Source organism: Passer montanus, unplaced genomic scaffold (assembly GCF_014805655.1).
Source record: "Passer montanus isolate IOZ18808 unplaced genomic scaffold, ASM1480565v1 scaffold55, whole genome shotgun sequence".
Taxonomy (NCBI): domain Eukaryota; kingdom Metazoa; phylum Chordata; class Aves; order Passeriformes; family Passeridae; genus Passer; species Passer montanus.
Window position 1 is genome coordinate 1283512 of NW_024370485.1, and position 6558 is coordinate 1290069.

Below are 6558 nucleotides of genomic sequence, written 5' to 3' on the forward strand. Positions count from 1 at the left end.
CTGTGAAGCAAAATGGCCCAGGGTCACCCTGTGTGAGGTGGTGTGAACCCTCAGGAAGGCAGCAGGAGCTGTTCCCATGATTTTGCCTCCAGCAGCTTGGGAACAAAGAGCAGCCACGCTGGGTGAGCCAAGCTCTTTTTTCTTTACTACTCAAAGCTGATTACTTGCAAACCCCATGACTCACTCACTGTCCCAGCTCTGCTTCTGCAACAGTTAGCAGCAAAGCCAACCCAGGTTTGTGAGTATGGCTTTCTGTGTCACCTCCTCAAGGGAAATCTGCCAGCAGCTTCCCTGTGGCTGCCACGGATCAGTTGCTGGGTGTTCAAGGTGGGGCTGTGTGGACAAAGCCCTCAGGACCACGCCTGGGAACAATTACTGGACCTCCTAGGACTGGGAGATGATATTTTTGGATGCACTGATAAATTGTGTGCAGACACCTCTGGAGAAAAAGAGATATGTTTGCTCAGGAGCTACAACAGTATTTGGTCTGCTGTCCTATTTTCTTTTTGCATGAGGAAGGAAAGGTGATCAAAATTCCAGTGGATTTCATCAAGCACAAATGGCCCTTCTAAAAACACCATGTTCTCTCTTCCTCACTTCAGATAAGCCCAGGGCTTTTCTCCCAGTCCTGCCCTAAAGAGACTTTTCGATTGGTAGAGGAAAGTCAACATTATATTGAGGCTAGTTTTCTTTTTTTTTTCCTGAAAGAGAGTAAAATGTTCTTTTATGACTGCAGCTCTGGATTCAAAGACCTCACTAAAAAGAAAGTGTGTTCCCTCTCAAGGGCCCTCAGCAGCTCAGTTCCAGTCTGTTTTCTTCCTCTGCTTAGATCACACTGAATTTCTGCTGCTGGATTGCTTATTGTCACTGAGGATCTTATACAGCCTAAGCCAGGCCTGGTATCTGTTGTAACCTATGGTCCTGCTTCCACAGGGTAGTGCTAATGCTCAAAGAGGAAGGTAAATATGCATTTAAGTTTCTTTTCCAAGATATTCCAGACCAGAGAGGTGTTCAAGAAGACAGGGAGATTGTTTATTGAGGGAGCACAACTCCTCCAGAAGACTTTCTGTTGCAGCAATTGCTTTTGCAGCAATATTCAATGCAAACACCCTACAGCATTTCCAAGGGTGTCCTCATGTTAACAACATTGCTGGGCATGGGTGAATTCCCAATTACTTATACCAAGCACTACTTATGTGGAAGATTTTGAAACAAGATGGAACCTGCCTGGAACAACACCCTCATTTTGGCTGCAGGGTGCAGCATCTGCAGCTGGCGCCTGTGCTTGTCTGTCTCTCTCTTTGTTCTTGTGAGTCTGTCTCCTTGGATGCAAAGAGGAAGCTGTTGGTCATACTGGGTTGTCAGTAACTCCAGTTTAACTCCAGAGTAACCCCACTGGGTGCAGGGAAATTAATTTGCAGAAGCATAAGTTTAGCTCTATGGCTGAATCAACATCTTTAAAAGTGGTGTAGAAATTGGTGAGAAACCAGTAGAGATAGTCCCAACTTTTCCTTCCAGAAAACTTTGATTTGTTGAAATGCTGCAGTCATAAATACAGAACAAAGGAAGTGAATATATTACAGTGTCCTCATTGTAAAAGGGCAATGGCAGGTTCTTTGATAAACTAGGAGACAGGTCACTATTTCAGTGCAATGCCCATCAGAACACCCGCCTACTGTAGCTCTCCAAAAAGTTATTTTTTAACTTCCTTCCTATGGGATTTGTTAGACTTTGAAGAAGAACATCAAACAAGTGGTAGCATAATTTACCAAGTCCTAGAAAAGTTATATTGGTGAATTGCCTTGCATTGTACTGAGGCAATGGACTAGATGACCTAGTGACCTTTCCCATTTCTGATATCTATGATTATTGCTGTTATACCTCAGGACACTAAAGAGAGACATTTTCTTCCTTTCAGTGGCAAAATGTCACTAATGGCCGTGCTAAATCAGAGCAATTGATCCTTCTGCAGAAGCAAGGCAGCTATAGATGATCACACTTTGTTTAGATTTGCTGTTTTCTGTTTCTGCACTGCAAGTGCTCGGTACAAGGGGACTGCCAGCCAAGGGAAAGATTTTCTGCTAGGAGATTAAGGATAACTAAGGAAATGGTTGCATGACCTATAAAGAGAGGATCATAAATATTGCAACAATAAAACCAATAGCTCCTTCAAAGTTTAAATAGCTTTTCTTTTCAAACACTTGAAGTAAGTGCCCTTTTCCCAAGGTTGTCTAGCACCTACACGTTAAGGTTTCACACAGTTTCACCAAATATATTATAACTTCCCAGGGAACTAGCTTTTTCTTTTAAATAATCTTTCTTTGTGGAAGCATCCCCTCCAAATAAAGTTTCATTCCAGGTACCTTTCCACTAGTAGTGAACTTTCACAAAAGCCAGAGAATAACAGTAATAAAATAGCCCCTGCTGTGTTGTTTCTTAACCACAACACCCACCAAGCAATGCAAGTAGGGCCAAATAGGGTTCTGCCCTTTATAACTAAGCAGCAGCACTTACCTTTTCTTGCATCCTAGGGGGAACCTCAGCCACAAGGGTATGCCTCTATAAACCCTCAGCTTTTTATACTATAAACCCTCAGCATTTATACTCCTCACAATCTCAAGTGTGTAAAACTCCACACCTGTGCTGCTGCAACCCTGCTGTCATAGACAAGTGACATTCCTATTCCACACATGCTGATGGTGTGAAAGACATAGCCTCTGTTTCTAAGGCTTGGTGTAGGATCCAGCTCTGGAGTAAGCAGACTGCTCTCCTGTGTGCTCAGTCTTTTTTTCCCCGCTCCATGCTGCCATGAGTCTGTAGCCAGCTCAGGAGAAACATAATCCAGTGTGTTCCAGCAGCCAGATCTCACAGACATGTTCCTGTTCCTTTGTTACCCCATGTCCTCACCTACATTTAGCTCATATATCTTCCCCCTTGGGCACTTTTAAACAAAAGTATCAGAGTAGCATCTTGATATTAGTGCAGCATCCTGCAATCAATTGACTGCTGGTCTCATTGCAAAGAGCAATATCCTTGCTAGAAAAGCCACTCCAGTCTGGGAAATGAAATGGCTGAAGAAACATGGGTGTTCATTCAACATGCAGCAGGCATGTGCCAAATCCACTCCCAAGCCATGCAAAGTGCTGATCAGTCCACAGCCCACTGGTGCAACATACTTATCTTTCTTATATATTGGAAATTTGCAACTCAGAAGCTCTTTTGCTTTAAATAAAGTAAAAAGACCAAGGCCCCCCTGAATAGAGTCAATACTCACAAACAGAAATATCCTTAACCTGACCTCCCTGATCCTTCCCTGTGCTACTGGGTGTAAATGCATTGAAATCAGCTCTTGTTTTTTATGTTCTAGGTTTCAAGCTCTCTGTAATAGCCACAATCCTCATTATGCAAATGTATTTTGCCTCTGTGCTTTCTGCACAAATTCTTTTGGTTCTGTTTTACTGGTTATGTGCAATTTCACACGTCCAGTGAAATTACAGCCTCTATAAAAAAATTGTCCAGTGTTTATGAAATCATTGCTTTCAGCACTCTGTCATCTAGAAGTTGCTGCTTTCTACCCAAGGCAGGCAGGAGGGCTGTTTTATGCCTACAGTCCTCCTATCAGTGACATTTCTAATGTTTTAGAAAAAGAAAATAAAACCTGACAAGTAAGATAGAAGGCTAAAGTTGATATTGCAGACAGGCTGGAAAGGGAGAAAGGAGTAGAATTAGAAACGTCTCTAAAACTCAAGACATTAACACATTATGTGATGTGTTTAGGATGCAGCAGCTACTGTGCCCCTAAGTTCTTGTGCACACACTTCCACCTACTCTCTTACTTCCTTATCTTGCTGAAAAGCCCAGCAAATTTGCTCACATTTGGATGCTGAGTGCTGTATGTCATGCTGTGGCTTTCTGTAACCAAACTCCCCAAGCACACATGCCCAGACTTGCGAGAAGGATGAGAAATACGAGTTGTGCAAAGAATTAGGTAAACCTGTGCCAGCCTTGCTAGAGGCACAAAGGCTTCACCATTTCATCTACATCCATAGGTTTCTCTTCCAAATTGGTTCCTACAGTCACTGACTCTACTTTTCCTAAGCCTTGCTTATTAATGAGGATTTCCAAATTTGCATTTCTTCAGCAGGCTAAGGACAGGGGACATAAGTTCTAGAGACACAAAGAGGTCATTCAGTTCTGGGCTGCTCCCTGGTTTTGCAAGAGCACAGACAAAAGTGTCAAGCAACAAAAGTGTAATATTAAAGTAGCAGAGAAATGAGGGGAAGGACAGTCTTATCTTTCTTTCTTGGAGAACCTCCCCAAAAGAGAAAAAGAAAAGGCAGAAAGTCATGGTGGTGCTACTGCTATAAAGAAAGAAGCTCAGGATCTGCAGAGCCCTGACATACCCTGTGAAACAAGCTTGGATTAGACAGACTCCTCTTAAACAGTACAAATGCAATTGCTACATGGATTTAAAACACTGAAAGATGAAGATTTTGTTTACTGCAAATACTTTTTAATGTACTCTAATGCCCAAAAGTAAAATAGAGGCTGGATTTATTCTGAAACATGGTCAGGAATTTTAAAATGGGCTTTTGTACACACAAACAAAGGGAGCATGGGAAACAAGAGCTTGCGAGTTACTTAAATGTCAAGGATTACATTGTACCAGGTAAAACTGAAATGTAGCACAGGAACTCAGTTTCATAAATTAAATGTCATTGCTGATGGGTACAAATTATATAAGAAAGATGGAAAGGAAAACCAAGGTGGTACTTTGTCAGATGCATTTATAGCTGCAGCAAGATACATTTCAGCTGCAAAGTAATTTAAAAAACAAAACAAAATACAAACAACAACAACAACAAAAACCCCAAACAACTAAAGTGGACATCTGCTGCAGCCTACTCCAGCAGCAAGAAAGCAAGAATGAATTAGTCTCTCTTAAGGTACTCAAGGCCATGAAACACTGAACTTGTGGAGAATTTAACTGCCTGCATTTCTTTTAATAAATACCACCAAACATGGATCAAAGAAGTTCACCACTTACACAGAAACCTGCTTTAATCCAGACGGTACAGGTTCTTGACAAATAAATGAGAAAAATGCCCCCAATCCAGGAACTGTAGCAGAGAAATTACAAGTGACACCATGAACACAGTATCTAAATGTAACACAGTATAGAGTTTATTTGTTTGACTTAGAAAAGGTCTCCCACATAATTAACTGGACACATATACATTAAATATACAAATGCATACCAAAAGAAACACAGAAGGCACACATTCAGCCAAGTGGCTCTTTCTGAACCACTCACCACTGCAGGCCAGAACGAGAGAGCCACGAGCCCCAGCTTCATTACTTTCTGTCCAAAACCAGGACCACAGCTGTAGGCCCATGGTGCTCCACACAGACCAGCTAAAGAGGGAATGAGATTCAGAGGACAGGCGTCCTCTTGGGATTGTACAGGGTCAGGATACAGATGCCAAAGAGAGCTAATCTGGCTCTTTTGAGTAGCAACAGAACAACAACTCCCATCTTTCTCACCCCCTCAGGAGGTTGGTGACTTGATTACAAGAGGGGACATCTTGGGCAAGCACCAAATGACAGCTTATTTGAAGACTGCTCTACCTTCAACCTCTGCTGGCAGACTTCCAACACAATTCCTAAGCACTGCTCTTTGCCCCTGTGACCCCCAGTACCATCAACCACATTTTATCTGGAGAGCAAGAGAGGTTCATTTTACAGGTCACAGCCCCAGGTTTATAGCACTCATCAAGAACAACAATTAGCAAAAACTAGTCAAAATAAATGTGTTCACCTCATAGAGACTCTCTTCTGTTGCCATAGGAGCAGGTAAATAGCCCAAGTTCAGCAGATTTTATCTTCAGGAAAGAACTAGTTCCACCAGAGCATGAAACCTCCACTCTGGATCAACAAGGCTGTGTGCATCCTCAGAGTCATGCTGAGTTTAAGGAGCAGATTTATATCATGCAAAAAGCAAGTTTGTTCTTTCAAATTAAGTAATTAAACAGCACGTGATAAGCCTAAGGAATTCTACTAGCCCCTGGAGTCAAGGCATGAGACTGACTTCCATGGAAAGAATTTGAAAACAAGTGAACATTACCTTTCAGGAACTGGTGTGGCAACAAAGAAGACAAGCAGATGAGAGACTTTCTCTGGAAAGGATATCCTGTTAGTTGACAGGTTAAAGAAAAGAGCTCTGACATCCACCATAGGGAAGAGAAAGTAAAGCACACTAATGCGTAAGTGCAGAAGGAAAAGAAGGACAAGTGAAATCAGCCTCCTGGACTATTTGTGAAGTCACCCAAGATGAAGCAACAAGGAGATAAAGGACTTCCTGGAAAACCTGACCATATATATCAACATGGTGCTAATTAGTTAATTAACCTATTGCACAATTTAAAAAATAAATATTTTAAAAGCCTGGGAGGAAAATGAAGCACCAGATGACACTGTTCTTTTCAGAACAAAAAGTGGAACAACATCAGCCTAATAAATTTATATCTGATCTTTGCTAACAAAGTGAAATAAACACAA